The following is a 23,804-nucleotide window of genomic DNA, read 5'->3' as shown; positions in this document are numbered from 1 at the left end:
CCTTATAATGTCTGAAAGCGAGGGATTGAAAACCTGCTGACATGATAGCATCAGCCAGACAGTCTCTTAGGCAGCTGCCAGGATGTGTTCGTGCACATGGTTAAGTCTTAATGAAGACTGACACAGTGCGGTGTTCTGTATGTGTCAAGCAGTCTGCTTTCTGCAGAGGTAATGGCTTGTGACGAGATACTGCAGAGGTATGGGGATAGGATATTCAAAACACTGGTCTAATCTTTTTTTGTCTGCGCACGGTAGATGATGGAGTAGTTCTCTCCTTTGTAATATTCACGGGAGTGTTAAAGTCACTTAGCATTTGAATGACTGTGATTTCTCCTCTCCTCAGAAGCCACAGACAGCCATAAAGGAAAAAGGGTGACAGGATTTTAATGGAGCCACTAATGCTGCTTTGAAGAAGGAAATTGTTGGTGGGCCGGGGATCCTTCTTCCGTTCGCCGGTGAAGATGCTATCGTTCTGATCCAATCCAATCCCTTCAGTGAGGTAAACAACGTCAAAGCATTTCATGATTAGCCCGTATAATGTATAATGTACACAACTGCTCATGAAGAGACAAAGCTAAATTGCGTTTATGCGAACAAACGATCGTTCCCGGTGAATATGGGGTAATTCATATAACCTCTTGCCTCTGGAGAAAGCGTGCTGCCTCAGGCTTAGTTTGCTAAGTGGTGCTGCACAGGGGAGTTGACAGTGCTGAAACAACCAAAAGCAGGAGCGTGAAAATAAATTACCTTTGTCACCTGTAACCAATAACAGGGTGGCTTTTGGATACCTTTACAGATTTAAAATCTTGACAGCCAGGACGCCTGTTTGGACGGAGGTTTTTCGAGCATTCCTCCACTTGAGCACGAGATTTTTAGACTTTTTCGCACACCGTTTGATGAGGAGAAAGTTTTGGCACCCTTGTCAAGGACCTGAGTGTTGGTGGCCATCTGCTCCTTATTAATAACACAGAGCAATGATGTGGCTTTGTTTTGAGCTACAGAGCAGGAGGAGGCGAAGGAAAAGGTCAGCCTTTAAAAGCAAAGCAATGATTGAAAATTGTGCTTTCTAACCATCCACCCAGACATGTGCCACCACTGTAGCTACAGTAATGGCCCGGCTAGAAATGTCACCACAGGGAGTCGAAAGTCATTCCTGTCCGACGTGGCTGCTCGACGCCATATTTGGAAACGGTTTGACAGAGCTTAAAAAGAATATCACCATTAACCTTATTGATGTATGACACCTGTATGGAGAGCTGAACGGCAGCACATTTTTACTGGATTAATGACGAGATGTCAGGGAGGCATAAGATGATATACACTATCAGTACAGTGTGAGGCAGGACGAATTATGCAGCAGAACTGTCAATAAAATTTGAGTGGTTCATTTCCACCTGCCTCATTTTTTTTGCTATTTCAACCAGGAATAGTGCTTGGGCAAACAACTGTGAGATTAAATCAAATATTCAATAAAAGAATCGTCCTCATTTCTGTTTGCAATCTTCAAAAAATTGTTCTGGTTCTGCCCCCTCTCAGTCTCTGAATATTTTGCTGCACTTTAGTGTCAGATGTTTTTTAAAATCCTGTCATTTCTTTGCTTGTTTGTTTTGAATGACCTGAAGTCTTTCACTAGAGCAGCCACCTCACGTCAAATTTAATAAAGCAAAAAAAAAGCAAATACTTGAACGGAAGCATTTTGCATTTGCATAACAGGGGGCGGAGGAGTATTTATCACTACAACAGACATACACCCACGTGAAACGAAACTCGGACGCTCCCGGAAACATTTTACAAGCTCACCTTTTGCAACACAGCAGCCAACATGGCGTGTCGCGCGTGTATGTGCATCCCAGGTGCTCAGTCTGCACATCGACTGTAACATTGGAGCTAGCCGTTGAGCAGCCATTGATGTGTTCGGCCCTCAGGCAACAGTGGCTGCGAACAACTGACTACACATGGCACTTTCATCGATTTTGAGTTGACAACAATTTAGCTTGTTAGCAGTTAACAGTAATATTCAGTCTGTTTGCCTTGTTAACAATTCTAATTAGAAAAAAAAAGGGAGAAAACAAGCTGTCTTTTCATAGCCGGGCAGATACATGCTTAGGGACCGAAACACAATGGCAATTCTCCAATGAACCTTTAAAAAAGCGCCGGCGTTGGCTCCACTGAGATTTGCACTGCAACTGCATGACTTCTATTAGAGCTACATCGACACCGTGGCACGGAGGTAGCTGTTCAAAGTCTTCACGTGGGTGCTGGTCAAAAACTTCGATGTCATACATCTTTCTGACCCGCTGTATGCGTTTGTGTGCCGAGCTTGACCAAAATCAAATGACCTTGCCACCGTGGCAGCTTTTGTGTTATTGTAGAAAACGCCTTTTAAAAAATACAACCGCCGACACAGCACCCCGTGTTATCTACTGTAAGTAATATCTAGGAAGGCTTTTGAAACCTTTTCCAGTGGCAGAAATAAAAGCGGTAAGTGCGAGCAGCAATAACCTTAGCAGAGCCGAGCTGAAAAATACAAAGCATTCCACAGACAGAAGCTCAAACATCATTACCACAATTGAGGAAAAAGACATCAGTGTCTAATTGCCAAGTGAGCTCCTAGAAGTGCAGTGGAAAAATACCACAGCAATGAAGACGCATTGGTAAAGACTGTGGATTATCTCTTCAAAAGGGATCGTATATTTGTATTTTTTTCTTTTAGGCTTTCATTAGTTTAATCATTAGTTTAAATCAGATGAAAAGGCATGACTAAAACTGCCTGTGACATTCACATTGTCAGTTTTTCAAAGTCATTTATTTTCCATCTAACCGAGTGGCAGTGAAAGCTATTACGGCACAAGGGGGAAAAAAAAAACACATGACTGAGCTTATTTGCAAATATGAGTGAGTGCAGCTACTTTATGAAATAGTTTACAAATCTCCTGCAAGAAAGCTCACCTCCCTCCATCCGAGCACATTACAATTGCTTTAAGAGTTACAAGGCTTCATAAACCGATGCAAAAGTGCTCTGCTGGCCCTGAAGTGCTGAGGTGAGTTGGAGACATGTTCGAGCCGTCTCCTCTTTCACAGTTCATCTAATCCAACAAGCATTACAATTGCTGTCCGTCCTCCCCCTGAAAAACCTGGTGGATAATGCAGGTGTCAGATGTCTGGTAGTCTGGAAGCCATGAGGACCAGAGAGAATATTTCTGCCACAGACAGGTCATCTCTGTGGCACCATCTCTTTATCTTTCCCTCTTTAATGATTTCACCTCTTAATTAAGACTGACCCTTAAACCCCTGTGTAATAAATCTGAAAGAATCTGCACATCAGTGGATGTCTCCCTATCCCCAGGAGGGGAGCTGTTTGTGGTATGAATGACTGACTATGGAAGGGATTGAACAGGGAGAAGGGGGAGAGTGGGAGGGAAAAAGAGAGCCAAACTGTGCCAAAACGTCTGTACAAGAGGGAGGGCAAGAGGGAGATGAATACTCTTTGATTGCAGAAAAGCACCGTTGGGGAAGCAAAGCTTTGCTACAACTGCTTTGTTGAATCCAGGCCATGCAATGCATATGAGGCACGCAGGCACCGAACCTCTCCAACACTCGGCCATCTGGAGATATGAAAAGACAGGCATGGGTGGTAAAGAGTCAGCTACCCCTCCCTCATCTGCATTGTGGCAGATAGCGGATGTTGGCTGAGGGAATTGCCAGCAGGCGAAAGAGAAGTCCACGACAGGTAGCTGACAATTGGGTGAGTCTGAAGGTGCTCAAAAACAGGGTCCTGTGCCTCTCCTGAGATGTGATAATGCCAAGATCTCTCACGATGGAGGGGGCCCTGTATCCTTCCTGGCCAGGCAGCTGAGCTGACTCTCTAATGATGCTTCCTATTATTGGGGTCAGATCGGGACAGGGTCTCAGGGGTTAACCAAAGCCCTCCTCCCTCCGCCTGTCTGGGCTGGGCCTATTTATAGGCTGCAGCTGCATCAGCAGCCACTGGAGGAAATTCAGCTAACACACTGCAGGCCAACTGTGAGAGATTCAACCTGAATCCTGTTTTATAATTTCAGGCAGCAGTCAGAGAATCACTACAGCGAGTCTTTTTATAGTATTTTTCAAGCTGGTTAGGGAAGAGAGATGAAATACATGGAAATGCACAGTGAAGTGTTCTAATCTCCACATACAAAGATGGAGGACCTCATGGAGTTTAATGTTATGCTAAGATAGGACTGAGTAATAAGACCATGATCTTCACATGGCATCGTGTAAGTAGATAATAATGGTTTTGAAGAACCACTCATTCATATTTCACCAGCGTTTTCTTTGTGATCTGAATCTACAAGTCTGGCACTTCCATAAGATGGACAGCAGCACGGCTCCAACATAATGTCTTAATGAGATTTATTCCCATTCAATCCCTCATTTAAAGACTTAGACAAGCAGCAACAAAAGAGATGATCGGAGCATTGTCATGAACCGGCTTGGCACTTTCCTTCATATCCATGCTAATTTGCCTAATATTATTATCTCACCAAGTGTCTTTTTGAAAAAGGGCACGAGCACTGGGAGACATTGTCTTACTTGTAAAAGTTGGAGTAATTGCTGTATGTAAGAACAGAGTTAATACAGAATCCAGAAGGACAGAAAGAAAAGGGCTTTATTCATATTAAAACCAAGTTATTATTTTTTTTTTTTACTTCTAATGTTTGTTTTTGTGCTTGTGACATTGTTATATTAATGATTGTTATGATTTATATTTTCTTGTATTTTCTGCCGCGGCACAGAACACTGTGAATTATAAGGTCTTGTCACGACCTTGTTGGAAATAAATTCATAGCGAGGCGATCTTTTAAACAATAAAATGCGTTCAATATTTTGATAAATGTAGACAAACGGTACAATAAGACTCAATAAAGTACTTCATCACTGGGAAATGAAAAGAAGATTTTTTTTCATATTTGATCAGCACTGCTTTGTTTAACAGTTTGATCAGCCTCCATTTTCACCGTATCCTCGAGAGAAGGGCATCTCTCTCTCTCTCTCTCTCGCTCTCTCTCCGGCTATACTCTTTGTGTCTGTGAATGCACGCATACAAACTGCTGAACAACAATCTGTAGTTGATGCAACAGCCTTACAGTCCCCAGATAACATGTTTTGGTGGATTTTTGCTGGCAAAGACGTGTGAAGAGAGAAAATGGAGAGCAGTTCATTTCCCAACTACCAAAATTGGAGTGATAGAAAGCTGGTTGAAATCCAGCAAAGTTCCCATTCAGGCAAAGAAAACATGAAAATATTCAGCATGTACAAAGATTATCGACGTTAGGTGGTGAAGCACGGGGCCTTTCCGTTCCATTAAATACAGAGTAACAACAAGCTACCTCTGAGCCTTTGAGCTACTGTAACAAACAGGCAGACGGCTGCACTGCACACTGGGAGATACGCGGTATGTGAGGTAAGGGAGTGCTAAGGTACAACAATAACGCTCCATGCCCCAGTGAGGTAAGAGATTAAATTCGCTGTCATTGCTTTTATGGAGCACAAAACATTATATACTGGGGACAATACAGAAGAAAGTGTTGCAAAAGTGTTGAACCTAAAAAAGTGCAATAAACCAAACAAAATACGATGCGGCAGGATAAAAGTGCATCGTGTATTAAGTTTATTAGTCCGCAGCACTTAGAGCTGCCAAGTGTAACTACGGGGAACGCTGAGGCGTTGATACGGCTCGCCTGCTGACTGAAGAGGTCCATAAGTGATGGCTGCGTCTGTGGATGTGCTGTGTAGCGTTCGTCTTCATTCAGTAAGCAGATCCAGCAGCAGCGGTGAACCTGCCTCTTAACCTGTGCGTTTGCAGCTCTGCATGCTGGGCTCCCCTACTGGCAGCTGAGTGACAGAGGACTTGGTTAAAGGGATTTCATGCTTCAAATGACAGCCTCCTCTCCTCCCTCTGTCTGTCACCACTCTCAGTGGGGGACCACGGCTAATTCAGGCTGGTAGCTAACCGGCGATGCAAACACGTACAGTACACTTTGATGCTCAGATTGGCCCGTCAGGCGGTGCCACGCTAATTTAAACAGATGCTGAATTTGCAGAAACAGTCAGTGTGGAAATACCTTTGAATAAAAATTGGTTCAAAACGTGTGAATTCAACAGGTTTTAGCTCATTCGGTTTGAGTTTGGGACATTTATTGGACAGATACTCACCGAGAAGGTTCATGGCAACGCTATGATCATCTCTTGTGTTATTTTTTGTTAAATCTGTGACTGCTATTGAGTCTCCAAGAAAATTTCACATTGTTCCCTGAAATATATTGTTGTGAGACAGTGTGATGTTATATATCTGTTAGTGTGACAATCTAAGTCCAGTGGCATACCAATCAGGAGATACTGTTTGACTGCGCGCAGGTCTTCAGTCTGACAAGTTTATCGTACTTTCTGTATGCACACACGGAAAAGAAGGACAGCATCATCAGTAGACATTTAATCTGGCACGATACTGGCGTCACATGCTCCCCGCTCTGCTGTCAGGCATTTTCATTCCAATATTACAGAGTACAAACAGGTTGTGATTGGCTGCTGCTGGAGCTGCCAGATTACATACATGGATTAGAGCTGGGCTTCATGAAAACTGTGCCACCAACAGGAACAGACCAGCTGCACTCAGCTGCACCCTGGAGGTAGCAGGGTGAGGGTCAGGCACAGCCAGGGTATAAATTCAGGCAGTTAAGCGTTATGCAAGCGTGTTATCTAAAGCCATCTGAGACAAGGCCATCCAGAGATGGTTATTATGGCTGTCGTTCTGAGGGAGACAGGCTGTCTGTGGGCTGACAGTGAGGAGGTGATGAGATCAAAGCAGGTCAGACTTGTTGGAGACTGCTGATCTACAGTATATTGGGTATTATATACAGTAGTTACTATATATATGGTAGGGCAGGATAGTCTCAGCTAAGCTACTTTAAAAAAAAAATGGAGCCTCATTTTTTTCTGAATGAAATTCAAGTGGTGCTAGAGTGAAAAAAAAAAAAGAAAAGAAAAAAAAGTGTATGTGTGACTGTCATGGCTCCTGGTCATATTCCAGGAGTGGCTGGGAAAATCAGGGCAAGGAATCACTCAGCTACCTCAACAATTATCACTGAGGTGCCCTTAAGCAAAGCACTTCAAACCAAATTGCTCAGTGAAGCTGATTAGCTTACAATAGAAAACTGTGGTTGTTCTAGGCTGCTCCCTTTTAATGCTGAACATTTCAGAAGTACACGGGTACCAATCATGGCACAGCTGAAAAAGACTATGCATGCGCAGGAAATGGGCACTTCTGATAAATAACATTTTTGCCACAACTCCCTGAAAACAGCATGGGTGTGTGTGGAAGAAGGACATTTACTTTTTAAATATATTAGTGCAGGATTTTCCCCCAAAAACGTGGAAACAAAAGAAAAATAATGTTAATTTAAACACAGAAAAACAGGCATTGAACCTGAAAACTAAATAAAGCATCAAATCATTGCAAGCTTTAGGGGCAGAGGTTCAATGGAGGATTGCGTAACTTCAGCAATTAGTGGCAAATTATGTAACGCAGAGACTTCGACTGCGTATCAAAGAGTCCCATCAAGGACACGCAGGTAATGAGATGCAGCACTAAGGGAAGAACATCATTGTGGGCACTTGTCCTTAATCTGTTTGATCAATGTGCATTAAGTGACTCCTCGTTCACGCCTTCCTTTGACAATGTCTTTATTAGACAGCTGGCAGGCTGAGCAGGTACTGTAGGACACAGAAGGAGAAGTGAAGAGGAACTTCAGGCTGCATTGATAAGAGAAGAATCCAATAGAATACAAATACTGTGTCCAAGTCCTTGTAAATGTGTTCATGAATTATGAATTAATTGACGTTCGTCTGTTTTGCTTCATGACTATAAAGATTTGATTTTACATACGTCCTGTTTCATTCATTACATGAGCAGCCCTTCCCTCCACTCTCTGAGCTGCTGTTTTTCGCTCTCTGGATCATCTGACCTCCAGGCTACTGCAGCCTTACTTCACCCTGTGCCACTTTGGCCCTATTACTGTAGGTGCATGTTGCTTGACATGCAAATTACAACAATTTCAAGGTAGACTGCACTCAACACTGATAATGTACTGTGTCAATATCCAGAACTTATCAGAATGGGACTCGAGCTGTGTGGAAGCAGGTCACTACAGTAAGTGGCTGCATATGTGAGTTATGGATGTTGAATTGTTGAGGTGACGGGAAATGCTGAGTGGAACTTGTCCAGTGGTCATCAGAGTCTCTAGTAGTTGTGTGCAGCTAACACATGGCGGTGGTGTATGTGTGTGACTTAGATTGCCACAACCCCCCAGGCCACTTGTGCACATGACAATGTGTTATCGGTCAACAAGCCGGTTACAAGAAAGCTGCTGTGCTGCTTCTGATGAGAGTGATGACAGTAAAATCACAAAACAATCAATATGAGACCAAAACAGAGACGGGCTACCAGCGGTGGAAAGTAATTAAAGTGGCTCTAAGTGTTATTTTCTTATTGAAAAGTAAGTGTTAAATATCTCTCTCTTCCAACAGTAATCACTGTGACAGTGTTTGGTCAGTAACCAATATCTTTCCTCCCTTTGCTAACGCAGTAAAAGAGAAAAGACACTTTCAGCTATCCCTGCTCACTTGATCCAATCAGGACAGAACTCCATTAACAGGCGGTCCTGTCTGCTCTGGCAACAAGTAGAGAGCAGGACCCTAACCACACCATAAGCACAGCATTGTCACAACATAAAATAGAAAATGGAAGCCAAAGAAGATGTATAGTTGCAACAGAAAGAAATGTGAAGTGTCAACAAATCTGTGGTTTGCAAAAATGTACATTGCCAACATTCATTCTGTCAATTGGGTCGCCCATTTGTGAGTTAGTCTGACGATGCCAGGCCACTTTAACCATCTACTGAAATACATTTTAGAGGGAAATATTGTACTTTTTTACTCTGCAATTACATTAATCCATCCCTTATTATAATCCGATAATATAATATACATTTCTAATATTGAAAAATCTGCATAATAAATACTTTTGAATGCTAACACTATCTGTACTACTTAAGTACAACATTTCACTGCAGGACTTCTGAGTATTTCTACACTGTGGTATTGTTAACTTTTGCTTTACTTTACCAGCAGTGGTGGAAGAAGTACTCAGATCAAATACATACTGTACATACAAGGAAATTCTGGAGAAGTAGAGAGAAATATATATATTTTTTTTCTTTTGTTTTTCAAACTAATGATGCAGTTTGTTCATCAGAACCTATGTTGGACAACATTTTTTGCGTTTTCGTCTTTATATCACAGATGGGTTTTGGCTCACAAGGGCACAAAAGTTGGAAAACAGATGGTCTTAGAAGACATCAGGGCCACTGTGGACATAACGAGTCTGCATATGTTTGCAGCTTCACAGTTCTCTCCACCCCCCCTCACCCCTCTTTCTATTCCATATCCTCCAGATTACTGGAGCCACCATCTGCATCTGCCGGTTGATAGATATATGGGGAGTGTTATTCAAGGCATAAATCATAAAGCAGGTCGTGAGCACACAACAGAATGCTGAATTTGGCAGAATGCTAAAATAGACAAAAGGTTTTTGTTTTCTTCGTAAATTTTATGAGTGAGTTTATTAAGATGAAGCATTTTCTGTCTTCATACTGTGAGTAAATTTATCACTTGAACAGTCCCTCTGACAGAAATTGGTTGAAAGCAGAAATTCACATAGGGCTTACTGTGCAGGACAAATCCAAAAGGTTAAAGCAGGATCCCACTGAATGATTGATTTCACCTACAACAACACCGGGTTCTGGTGTTGGTACTGCTTTCCGTGTTGCAAAGCATGCTAGAAATTCTGTTGAATGTTCTTTCATTTATGCCCTGATTTATTCATCAAGGTGATGAAGCGTTAATACATGTTATGAGGGATTAATGTACATACTTGAACCAAATTTCCCCATGTTTCATGCAAATCCTCAGAATATCTATTCGGGCTGGGCCGAAACATTTATCTGTCTGTTCAGCGTACAGCATAGGGCTCATTTCATGCTTAAATACAAATTTCTAATCCCTAATGTGGCATGGGCCCTTTTTCCATTTTTAATAAGACATGCTTGAGTTAAATTGAGGAAGCAGACAGTGGCTCATATTATTTACTCCTAATGCTTGTTTCCAGGGTGACTTTGTCTCCTCATTCAACTGAGCTAAGTACTGAGGAACAAAAATTCTAATTTAATATTAAATCCTTCTATTTTCCTCATTTACTCAACACGACTAATCTCATGTTCCACTGCTTTATCTTTTTGTCTTGATGTGTCTACAGCACAGACAGGATTTGACGCTAGCATGATACCTTTATTGTAATCAGACTCTGAATTCGTATCCTAACTTGAATATAACACTTAGGGGCCACAATGCCACAACATTAATTAACAAAAACACTGTTAATACAGCCGCGCTGTGAGTACAAAGCTTCTTTCAAACATTTGCTGTATCGCCTCCAGTAACTAATGTTGATTTATGATATTTCAAACAACAAATCTTTAATTAAAATAAAAACAATCTTTTTTTTTTTTAAGGTAATCTGTGATACATTTACAACTTGAAATCCTTCCTCTAGCAGAGGAAAAAAAGCACCAAAACACTTCGCCAAAGTGTCGAGTCAGGTGCTAAGTAACAACACTAGCAGTGAGTAGAAGGCAGCAGAGACAAATCCATGAGATAATGATTTCACAGTCATCCACATCCAAATAGTAAAAATCGTTTACAAATAGGCAAACTTATCGCCAGAAAAAATGTTAGAAACCATCTTTACATTTCCTTACCCCAGTTTTCTTTTCCTTTCTTATCAAAACACTTTGCTGACACTCTGGTTAGGTTAAGGCTCAAAAACCACTTGGTTATGGTTCAGAAAAAAACATGGTTTGGCTTAAAATACCAGTTTTGGTCACCACAAACATGGCAGGAAAAATGTCCAGAGTTCTTCTTAAACACATCTAGTGATGTCACGCTTACAAATGTTGAAACCCAGACTCAAACTGCTGTCACAGGTTTGGCAGCCTTGTCGCCTGTTACTCCTCCACCACCCCTTCCACCTCCACCTCCTGAAGTGACAGTTCGGTAATAAACATGTAATATGAACATGGCCTGTTTTGTCCAAGTGTCAATATATTACATAGCCTATGACCACCAATCTGTGGTTTGCTAGCATTATATCCTGGCGACTGGGCTGTAAGTCGGTGTTTTACACTCATTAAAACGTATTTGTTCACCTCATGTCACTGTGAGACGGTCGTATTTAAATGAAATCTCACAGCAGCTGTGTGTTTCTCATGATACACCTGCATTTTAGTTAGTACAAGGATGTCATTAGGGAATGGTAAACATACCCTGCTATGCAAAACAACAACCTGCTGCTAGGAAGGAAAAGAAATCCAATCTTAATATTACCTCAACATAAACAAAGGGTCAAAATGGAGAAGAGCGCAGGGAATTATATATAATGTGTCTATTAGCAGGTACATCATGCACTCACAGCAGAGGCCAATTATTTGTTGAAGTGCTATAAATGAGATCTGGGCTACGTCAACATGTAACCCTCCAACTCACACACACTCACACAAGCAGGCATATGAACACACACACACACACACACACACACACACACACACACACACACACTCGCACACTTGAGCCTGGAATAAATCTCCCTCAAGTCATTTAAATTACTAGTTGTTGCTCATATCAAAATATTATTAGCAGTAATAATTAGAATATCAAATTATTCCCCTGTGGGAATGTTGACACCGGCTCTGTTGACATGAAAGGGTCGCCAATTTGATAACAGTTGGTTCTCCGGAGCGGCACATTTGTTCCGCAGTTCCCTGCTGAGGTGTCAAACAGGAGGAAGTGGCCTGATTTTGACCTGCTCCAAGGGTGAGACGCGTGACCCTCTTAAAAAGATCTCACCTGGATCGTTGCTAGTATGGACAATTTGTTAATATGATAATCAGAGACTTGGTGTCTTCCTCAAGAACACTCTAATATAATTTATTGGCTTCTGATGCCTTAAAGCCAAGCAATGTCATCCTGTGATCCATCTTATGTGTCTTGGTTACGACCACATGAAAAAGCATGAATTTATATTGAATATTGGATTTGTTTCCCGATATTTCACATGCCAATATTTTCCAAATCGTTCCAGTCGATTTCATGTCGTTACTGATACATGCACATATTTTACCCATCTAATTGAAGAGAACATAAAGTCTTCCTCTGTAAAGGAATTAAAACACTATTATGCCTGCTCTTATAGTGAAGGACCACAGGCATTCCTGCTGCATGTGAATTATTAAAGCTTCATCTTATTGGCCTGTCAATAGCAGCAGAAATCAAGGGCAAATATTTCATTTCACTGTTTGGGGCGACAATAAAGATCAGCTCCATAAGGGGACACCAAAAGTGCTGTTGTATTAAACGTATAAAGAGGAAATGCTATTGACTACTATGAAAATATACCGGATAACTGACAGGTAAAGAAGCCTATCTTCAAGGTTGTACCGAAAGACGGTTGCAAAGTACCAATATCGTGGCCACGTTGACGCACAAAATTCAACCGTGAAGTGATCCAAACCAAATGCAGTCTGGTTAAACCTGTTTCATTCTACTGAGTGGTAGAATAAATTAAAAATGTCAAGCACATTGTTAAGAAGCTACTTACTGAAGGTCGCCCACCACCAGCACACTCCAAGAGAGGGGAACCAAACTTTACAAACTCTAAATTACATATTTATACATTATTTAAAAATATATGAGAGGGCTTCGTTTTATTTAAATATGTTTTAGATGCCTGAAATATTCAATAATTCACAAGGAAAACGCAAAGTTTACAAAAATATGTATTGGGAGTGCATTTGGTAAAATAAGTTCACCTTTTTCTAGCATTAATATGTTTTGCTGCTTCTGCTAATCACTGGTGTTTTAGTCATCTCACAACCCCTGAGGTTTTTCATGGGAGTCCTGACCACCCACTGATATGAAGCAGCTTCCTCTCAATTAAAGAAAACTCCCTCGTTTCTTCACCACCAGTATTTCTAAATGTGGCTTATCCAGTCAGGTAAATACCTGCCATATGAAGGTAGATCACACTGATCCAAAAATCTTCCGAACCCAATATTCTTACGACGCAATGGTAGCTTACAACGGGAGATATTGTGACATAGTATTATTTATAATTCCAACCCCAACAGTACTTGCCATCAAATTGTTCCAAATACAGTCTTACGATGTATTTATTTTTTAGTGTGTTTGCTGAAGTTGCCCACCAGCAGGTACAGCAGATGTTGGAATTCCTACCGACATCTGTGAACCACAGACTGGAATGGCTCCACCTCGCTGCTGGCTTCCACTGGGGCTGTGTGGCCAAACACACCTCCTGCCATGATCAGCTAGTCGAGATGACCTGGCTCGTAATGCGGGGTGCTCACCGGACGATAACAGCATGGGAAATGATGCCCCCGGGTGCCAGAAATGTATGTCACTGCCTTGCATCATTCTCGGTGCTGAGATGGACGCGGAAGCCAGACCCTGCGTGCCCCTCAGTGTGAGGTGTCTGGACAGAACGACTAATCAGACAAGACTTGGGAGACTAGCTGCCCATTTGATCTCTGTCCTTTCCCTCCTGGGCACATTCTCCTCGCAATGAGCCATCAGCTGGCCTAATGACGAGCGCCAGATACATCTCAGCTCTGCAGCACCGTACAAAACACTTTGTAAGGTGGAGTACCCCCTCGCAAGCTCACTCCCTTCAAGCTTTTGTACTCGGTGCCCACTCTTCTGTCGACTGATATCTGCAGTCCAAGGAGGTGCATTCATTAGCGCAGTTCATCTGAAAGGAAAACCGGTCTTCAGAGCCACCAAAGACAATGGTTTCCAATTAGAGAATAGACGCTTGGGAAAAACAATATGAGCATGTCAAGGCATAAATGTTTACTCGCTTGTAGCAATGAAACAAGAAACCACAGCCACACAAAAGGGAAAAAGAGTGCTTGTGCCGGGGAGACCTTGTTATCATCTGGGGGGCTGAAGCCATATAAAGCATGTTTCAAGGAGGTTTTGGTCATCTGGTGAGGGCTGAGGGGATTTCAAGGCTGTGTGATGAAGCAACGCTGGCTAATGAAGCAGCAGACAATAATAACACGACAAAGAGGGAGCCGGGGCGCAGCAGAAAATAATCTGTCTCCTCTTTTTTTTTTTTTTTTTCCCCTCCTCCCCTTCCACAAATCTCCTCTCATTAGTTTGTTTCCTTGTGTTGTGCACATCGCTTCAAGTCTGCTGCAAGCAAGAGCTGTCAAATGCATGTGTGAAAAAAAAAAGCCATTGTTTCCTTACTGAGAGAGGCCTTGGGAAAATATTTTAGTGTACAGTGAGAGCACACAGTGACTGCTGCTCTAAAAACCTATACAAGGCACCGGGGGGAAACAAAACTAAGAGGTATTTTCGCTTATCACACAGAGGTGAGGAGACTGGGTGCCACGAGTGCAACTGATGTATGTTTCTGTCGTGGAGGTCAACGTTAATTGTGTGATGGAGGTACTTTAGACACTTGCGGCTAAAAGCACTTTCAGTTCACTGTGACAGTTGAGCAGTGCAAAAAACATGAAATGAAAGCAACCAAAGGTCTTTGCCCTTCTGATGCCTACAGCATGGTGCCGCGTGCGTGCATAACTTCTCCTCTTACAATAGTTCGCTGTTCACAAGGACACCCTAAATTGCATCGGTCCTTTTGACGTGCTTCCATACGGTGGAGTTGGTGAGAGAAAAGTCTTTTGTTGGCAGCCCTTATAGCTGAATACAAAAAAGGAAGGAAAAGAAGGGAAGTGTTTCAATGGCATGCCTTCTTCTAGCATTACAGATTTGTGACCTTTGTCAGCAGAGGGAGAAATGTTTTTCTATGAGAGCAAAGAAAATAAATCTCCCCCTACACTGTGGGTTTCTGTAATAGAGGCCATGTATTTTTTTTGCCAACCACACAAGTATTTATGTTTGATGAACAAATCTGAAACAAAGAAAGAGCCGCGGGATATCAGCGTGTGAAAGTGCCCACACAGTCACCTAGTTTCGCTGCGCAGGGGTAGCTCATTTCACCCAGCGCCGCATTCTACATGCATATTATGGACTGCAGGGTTGAAACTGACATGTCAACACATTTTCAAAGCAAAGAAATTTTTCAATCTAATGGCAGGCTGCCGCGGAGACTCGCAGGGGGGTGGGAGTGTGGGGAGTCGAGTCTGCGTTTAAGCCACGCTGATGGATCCAATCAGATGTTTTTATCTTTTAAAAAGTGTCCCGGTGGAGATGTTTGCAAAGGACTGCTGGCGTCAGAGCACTCTATCAATGCATCACAGCTGCTTTACAATTCAGTTTATCTCTCTGTCACTGTTCTCGACTCAATTTATCAGGGAGTTCGTTTGAGCTGTACATTCAGTGCATGTTTCTGATACTGGGAGTGAAAAAGGCTTGCCTCAGAGATATCTTAACAGCTTTAAAAAAAAAGATGCATAAAGAAAGCCTTTGACAGATTTATCTAATGCCATAAATTCCAACTGGTTTTTATGTATCCCTGCCTTTTATGTGCCCATTTGAACGGTGTAATTGAACCAGTAAACAACACGACGTTTTAAATACCTGATCTGCACTGGCAAGACACTCCAAAGCATGTGAATCAAGTTGTCACCAGGTAATTTAAATCAACATGATGCATTTATTTGGTTGGATTGAGTGAAGGCGTGATATACACTTTATGGGCTCAAATAAGGTTTGCGCTCATATATTTGTTCTGACAGAAAATACGGCGGGTGCCAATTAACTCTGCCTATGATCTTGTGTCAAAATAAAAATACACACAAAAAAGGAAATTCATTCAAAATGGGACTTTCTTGTTTACTTACTGCACAAGAAAGACACCGCATTACATTTGCTGCTCTGCTGTACTGCAGTAAAGCTATTCTACGGTCCTGATATACAGTGTGTGTGTTGCCTTGTAGCACCGAAAGTAATCTGGAGCCAGGTCCACAGAGTCGACCATCTATGGAAGTCTATCCGTGAGTGATTTACCGCTCGAGTGTACATGTCAGGACAGCTACGTCAGGGTTGCGTCAAACAAGATTAGAACATGTAGCTTTTAATTGAGAATACTCCTGCGATGGCATTGCCGCAGATGCCAGGCAAGCGTCTTCCATAAACCTAACGTATGCTTCATGGTGTCACCAGTGATTAATTCACTGAGGTATAAAACGGGCATCTGATCAGACGTGCCAGGCTTATCGAGGGGAATCTTGCTTTTCTATTAAAATGCCTAAAAGTTGGAGTTTAGCGTGACAGGGTACAAAGCAAACTTGCATGATTTTTTTTTTCAGGATCAGAAACACAACATCCATAGATTGCTGACATGGGGTCTGTGGTGAGTGAAACTGCATCACTGCCAGACAGTTTTTGGCTATGATTTCTGTGCTCTTTGCACTTCTGATGGTGCTCACTCTGCTGTGACTTGGTCAACAAGGGTGAGCTTGGGTAAGCTTTTTTGTTAACAAATTAGTGCTGTGCTAAAACAAAATGCAAATAATCGAAACATGTTTGGCAGACGGCACTTTTTTTTCGGGGGGCGCAAAAGAGAGAAACGAGGGATTTAATTTTGCATGATGCTGCCTGGCTCAGAATGCCTCAGTCATTAGCTCGGTGACGAAATGGGTTTACCCAGACCATATAAAATCCCAGCTGAAATGCAGGCCTGAAAACGCAGCCCAGTATCACAGCTTTCTCAATAATTATGAGGAAGACCATAGATGAAAGGGAGCTCTTTGGACTTTTAGCACATTTCAAAGCCGATACCTTCTGAAATTTAAAAGAAAATAAGATATGAAAGCCTTCGGTCGGCTGCTATTAAGGATAAACCGTGACAATGGCACGGTGCCAAAACAAAGATAAAAATGAAAGCAGGAGCTTTAGCGCCTGCCTAAAAATATCATTATCTCAGTTACAATTAATGAAAGCACTTGTTGTTACATTGTCTTATTACTTTATGTACTTTTGCTATTGTCACGCAAACGTGCTTTGTTCTGCAAAAAAACAGAGTGTTGGGGGAGGAAAGAAGGTCAAAGTGGAACAGTTCTTCTTTGTGCATCATCCAGACTCTGGCACATTCATTAACATTACAAAATGCATCAGTTGGCAATGTTCGGAAGCATCTCACTCCCTCAAAAGAAGGCATAGCTCAGAGGATGTACTGGCATTTAACAGAACTGTATTTTACAGCTGATTGGCTCAGGGAATGAGCAAACAAACAAACAAAAAAGAAATGTCTATCATTCTTTAATGCCAAGGGGACTCAAGAGGTATGTTACACTAAGTGTCTGCTGCTGCATGAAATGCAAACTCATTTCGGTTCTAACAGCTGGTTTCAGTACTCGACAGTTTGCGATTTGGGCTTAACTGATTTTTGACAGGGGTAATAACCTGTAAAATCAAACGGTAAAATGGAAATCTAAGTGTGTACTTTAATCTGAGAGATGTAGACTGTTTCACTCGCATCTAAAGCAAAAAATAAATAAAAATAAAAAATGGGTTGCAGACTGCAGGGCTCCAGTATCAACCTATTTGAAGCAACATTGTGTAACTTTTTTACCTGAAGATAACAGCTTCAAAATCATTTTGATGGTACAGCGTCTTGTAATAGGATGAATGATGTTTCTGTCACTTGTTTCTCCACTATGTAACTTCGGTGAGAGGGTCGGATCACAGTGTTACATACATGTTTACTTCAATATACAGGTTTTCAACACATAACATTGTTATGACGTAATGAGTTTTGCTGACAAACTGTTACAGCCCTGGGATTTGTAGTAACGACAGTGGTGTTGCACTCAGAAACTGTGGGGGGCGCCAAATCACACAAAAAGCCTATTTCTACATAACGTTGCTCTTAAGGGTAACTCCACTCATTTTACAAGTCAAAGTGTGTTTACAGATATTGTGGAGTACTACTGCATATGTGAAAAAAAGCAGTATACACCAGAACCTGGTGCCTACATTACCCACAATGCAACATCTCCACTGACATCATTGGAGGCAATTTATCAGATTACATGCAGCTTCCTCTGGAGCCACAAAAGACTAAAACTTTTTCACATATGCAGTGGTACTCCCCAAGACCTGTCAACACACTTTAAAGCATCATTGTGTAGAAATTGGCATGTTGTGCAACACGACTGCGACACAAAACTCATTACGTCTTAACAATGTTGTGTGTTGAAAACTTGCATGTTGGGGGGCGGAGTGGCCGAGACAGAGACACCATTCACCATATTCACTACATGATGTTGCTTTAATGTGTAAAATGAGTGGAGTTACCCTTTAATCCACTAGAGTAATGATGTTTCCAGCACACTGCTCTTCATCAGACTAGAGCGACACTGCATGATTCCATCGTATGTACACGTAGTCAGTCACATGAACAGATAAATATAATACAACAGCACAAAAATACACACACACACACACACACACACACACACACACACACACACACACACACACACAGAAATATGACATTGCATTTTTAACTACAAACGCACTGTGACAAAAAAAAGAAAAGAAAATCTTCTCACAGTTTTGTGAATCCAAAATCAAGGCCTTGGAACAAGCTTTTATCTTAACTAGGGCACCTCAAAGTAGTTTCACTCTATGGGTTATTTAAACCTGAGCAGGAGGAATTCTCGTCCTCATTGCACAGTTTTCATACCTTAAACCAACAAAAGCCTTTCGATTCAGGTATGTACACGAGCAGAACAAACACATCTATACTTATAGATAGCTGTGAAATACGCTGTAGTTAGCTGCTCAAATGCTCTACATCTGCAAACATGTAAAACACACAACGACAATGAAATTCCCTTCAGACTGCCGTGTGCTGCTTGATGATGTGCCGTGCTTTGATCTCGGTTTCCCTCTTACAGGTTGATGCAGGTTGCAGTATTATTCTGTGTCAAGTCTTCTTCTGGTTCTTTTGTATTTAAACATAATTAGACTGTCTAGCCAGAACTGCTTGATCCCACCCTGAACTCTTTGCTGAGAGATATAAAACCGAGGAAGGGGGAAATTAAAAAAAAGGAACAGGATTCAGTGCTGGTAACTATCCATCCGTCCACTGAGCAGCCAGCCCTTTACCAACAGCGTTACATACCATAGCAACGTAAGCCTTTCGCGGGAGAATATGTGAGTGGTCTTGTCAATACTTCAGTTTGTTTAATGGGACCACTGACATAACACTTTCCCTCTGTGGCTGATCGATCAGAGCCCAGCGCACATGTGCTGCATCAGCAGGGGGGACGGACGGCACGACGACCTGAATGCAGACATATCTCTGTCGGCTTTTTGATTTCTAAATGGTTTGCTCATATCAGGATAAAGGAGGATTAAACAAAGTGTTCAGTTCGTAAATCAGAGGCTATTGGAGCACAAAGTGTGTAAAAGGGAGGAGATGATCCAGATGGGTTCAAAGGTACTGGAGTTTGCCTCAGCTGGTAAAACACTTAAACGCTGCAGCCATTCTGTATTACCGCCACGTACAGTACTGTATAAAGACTCCACCAGGCTGACGTGTCACGTTCACATTACTACATCAAAGCAGAGCCGTAATGCAATGTATGTAGAAATGTGTCTTGAAATACCATTTGCACTTACTCTGAGTCGCAGTGTAAAAACGAGACAAATTAAAAGGTTCTTAGGGATGTGCAGCGGCCTCCAGAGCCTCCAACAGAGACCATCGTGTCTCATTCGGTGCTTTTTATGCAGACAAAGCCGGCTGAGTTATAGAAACATGTATTGAAGTGGACATCAATCATTGCTCAGGTCAGCTCGAGTAGATACTCTATGTAAACAGCTAATTACTCGGGAGAGATTGACTGCTCAATTCAACATCATTTCCACCCCTGCAAGCGCATGAAGCCATGTGGGGAAAACAACAACAACAGTATTGGACTGTTTTAATAACATGAACATAAGAGACAGGCTCGCTGATTAAAAGAAACAGATCATGATTTAACGTGATTTCATACAAAATTTTCTGAGATTAAAGAACAAAATCTTACAGGATGCCATGTGGGCCAATGCTGGGTGCTGGCATGCTTCTATTAGTAACAACATAAGAGCCGACAATGGCCCCGTTTGTAGACAGTATACAAGGATATTGGTTATTAAAGCTTCACTGTCTGCATTAGGGATTCAGAATATAACCACCTTCTTTCATCAATATTTGGCTGCCTTAATAATCGATTATCGGTTAATTATTCATAATATATTAAATATGCTCGAAGTTTTTCCATTAGAAAACTGTTCGTAGGCTTCATTATGAATTAAAATAATGGACAAAGTAAACACCAATTTACATGAATAATAAACGAAATAACACAAAATAATGAATTAATTTTAATAGTGGGGCTCCAAGAACTGGCCCTGAAAAAACCCAACCCATACTGAGGCTGTTTAATGGCTATCCATTAAAGGGCAGCAGAAACATGTTGAACAAATATCATATCAACATATACAAGTCAAAACCTTTTCATTTTATATGGCAAACTTGTTATCAGAGAGTTGCACCTCCAGCTGAGCAACATTATCATTCATTTGGAGGTGTGTTTCTGATTATTTTGAGGATGTACAATAAGTCTAATGTTCAGACAGCAGACAAATCCCATTTGTTTCTCAAATCAGATCTGAAAAACGGCTTGTCCATACTGTTATTTGCAGATGATCAGATGGGATATTTGGGTCGAGACATCACCAGCATATCTTGACGGCATAGGCGTCAGTAACTCCATACGCTGATGATGTGGCATTTACAACATGGACGCACGATGCATCTTCTCGCCCTCCAAACAATCACACTGTCAAGTCGCAGACAAGACAATTTATTTCAGCGTGACTCCACAGACTATGTTGTTTTTCCATACCGCTCTGCCAGAAGCAGCCTGGATAGCAGCCACACGGACGCACGTCTCTGAATTTGACGTTTTAGAGCATCTTTGCTGAAAACAGCTGCCTGCTGCGGCCGAACAGTACACCATGTGGCCGCTGAGAGTGACCCAACAGAGCAAAATTGCAGCTGACCAGCTAAACGATGAGCTGAAACTCACTATGAAGCTCTGTAAAGCGAGGTGAGCTGCACGTTTGTAATTCTAATTCTCATCCCTGTGAGTGACCCCTTTCACATTGCCACATTGTTCTCACATTGTCATTTGATGCATTGTTATTATAAAAATATCTATTATAGCCACTTTAAGGTCACATTATTTTGAGCTGACATAATAGCCGCACTCTCTCAGGGTTTAACAGCAAAGATTTATATGCATCATCACTGATGAATGTAATGTTCTCATCGATCAATTCCTTCCACATGTTTCTATATTTGCATCGAGACAAGAGTGTAAACAAAGCATTCGCTGATAACATTAGTGCTCTCCTTGTCTGCTCTCTGCCTGCACTGGAAAGGTCTTTTGGATTTTATGCTAATATCATGTCTGCCTACAAGGATGTAAGCTTTGATCAAGATAAATGAGATGGGAGGAGGTAGGGTTAAGGGTGATAAGCATTTAGTATAATGTGAATGATCTGTAATTTCTGCAGCTAAAGAGGTTTTGTTCTGTAGCTGGGTGGGGAGCAAATCGATTGCCAGGACCACCACGTCTGTTGAGTCTACTCAATGTCTACAAACACGCTCTGTGGGACATGTTTTATACATACATAGCACAGTGTTTACCCAGGAGTCCAATAATAACTGACAGTAAGTAAAACATTCAGAATAATTAACTAATTAAAAGCTGATTTCGTTTGATGATCTTTTGGTTTGAGGACTAATACTGGATTAAAACTCTGGATCAAAACAATAATGCACATGTGGGCGGCTCCAGTAAATGAGCTGCACTTTAACACATTAATGTCAGTGGGAATGAACGTGTGGGATGCAACTTGGCAAAATCATTTATTCTCTGTGCAGTCCATGTAAATAGCACAAAGATAGTAATTCCATACTTACATACTGGGAAAATTGCGAATGTCAATGGTCAAATAATTGCAGACATCTAGTTAGCGATGGTGTAGACGAGCATACCACTAACATATTCACCTATTATGTCTTCTACTCTCCATCGGTGTGTTATATTGGTTCTTGTGCACAAAGAACGTCTTCATACTAAAAAGTCCGTGCCAACAGGAGCTCCTCTTTCCCAAACTGCTCCTGATATCAGTCATCAGCTGTCCCACCTTTAAAGGTACCTTTATGTATACAGTATATACCGTTAAATATTAGCACACCATAGCCGACGTCTGTGCCTCTCAGAGAGCTGGTGGTAATGTCACATTAGCAAGATTTATTTAGATTTATTCCTTGTCCGTTGCACTAAGACAACACAGAGCGATCACTAACTTAGATATTTAGGGCTGGGAGCGTGCCAAAGACAATTTAAAGAATGACTAAGGGAGACGGATAAACTGAGGAGAAGTCCGCTCATCCCCGAGTTAATACATCCTGTGAACAGTTTTCACAGTGCTCCATATTTTCTTTGTACAAACCTAATTATTACATTCTTTTAGTTATAACTTATAGTTTCATAGACTAAATAACTGCTTTGGTACCTAACAATAAACACTGTCATTTATCTCAACTTGCCGTGAGCAATACTGAACTTCAGCACGACGAGCATGAGAAGGCAGATTTTGTTATGATGGAGAGGTATACAGTGATGGAGTTCTGACACAGCTGGGCACTTTATAAGACTGCCTAAAGGGAACAAAGAGATCACAGCTAAAGTGAGGACAGAAAATTAAAATGAACAATATCACTGACAGGCACACTGCTGAAGATATGAAAGTGAAGGCTTTAACTTTTCTGCATTTTTTAAGTTTAACACAAAGCACCTTAAGGCTAATTTAAAATATTTCTGATTGCATTCAGGAGGAAGACGAAATAGAGGTCGCAGACAGCAGGAAGACGTTACCTCGATTCAAACAGCTTCATTTTCTAATGAGCCGCAAGAACTTTGACAAATGGACAAGGGGATTCAATGAATACATCTGAATAATGGAAAGTGTTCATTATACATTTTTTCTTTATCGAAATGGCAAACAACAAATGGTGGTACAAGTTGTTTGCATTTGAGAATATATAAATAAAGAACTAAGAGAAAACAATCCACAGCAGCAGATACGAAATATTCAAATAAATTACAGGGTATCTGCTTTTTTATTGTACTTTACAATTTACTCAGGATTATTTCTGACTAATCTGTGAAGAAATCAGATTTCCAGTTAATTCAATTAACAGTCAGAAAACTTTCAACAAAAGAGAAGCTAAAAGTGTTTTGCTTTTCTAAACAAAACCCACAATCTTCAAAAACGGCCTTTTCATTAATCTGTCAAGATGACACGATTAACATCACCAACTCAGCAGCTACACAGAGGCTGGAAAAGCTGGTGTCGATTGCCCCGGATCACATGGCATTTAAAAAAGAACTTGATTGCATAGATGCAATCTCGACTTCCAACACCCCTCAGAGGCTCTCTACGATAACTACCATGAGGAGTAGCTGTCATGGTTCGTAGTATGACTCACACCAAGTGCGAGAATGATGTCCTGGATGAATATCCTTTAGCCCCAGTGGGAGTATGCTGTCCCACTCGTCTGATGTCTTTGAGTGTCTTGGACCTAGAGGTCAGCATCTCAT

The 23,804-nt window shown here is 41.5% G+C and overlaps 1 protein-coding gene across 10 annotated transcripts in view; it reads right to left on the bottom strand.

The window, feature by feature from the left end:
- The window catches only part of igsf21a (immunoglobin superfamily, member 21a), a 332,744-nt gene that overhangs the window by 86,332 nt on the left and 222,608 nt on the right, over nucleotides 1-23,804 (bottom strand). The window lies entirely within an intron of this gene.

This window comes from Pagrus pagrus, assembly GCF_965226575.1.
Source record: "Pagrus pagrus genome assembly, chromosome: 3".
Classification (NCBI taxonomy): domain Eukaryota; kingdom Metazoa; phylum Chordata; class Actinopteri; order Spariformes; family Sparidae; genus Pagrus; species Pagrus pagrus.
The sequence above is the reverse complement of the archived record's forward strand: the minus strand, read 5'-3'. Positions and strand labels throughout refer to the sequence as shown.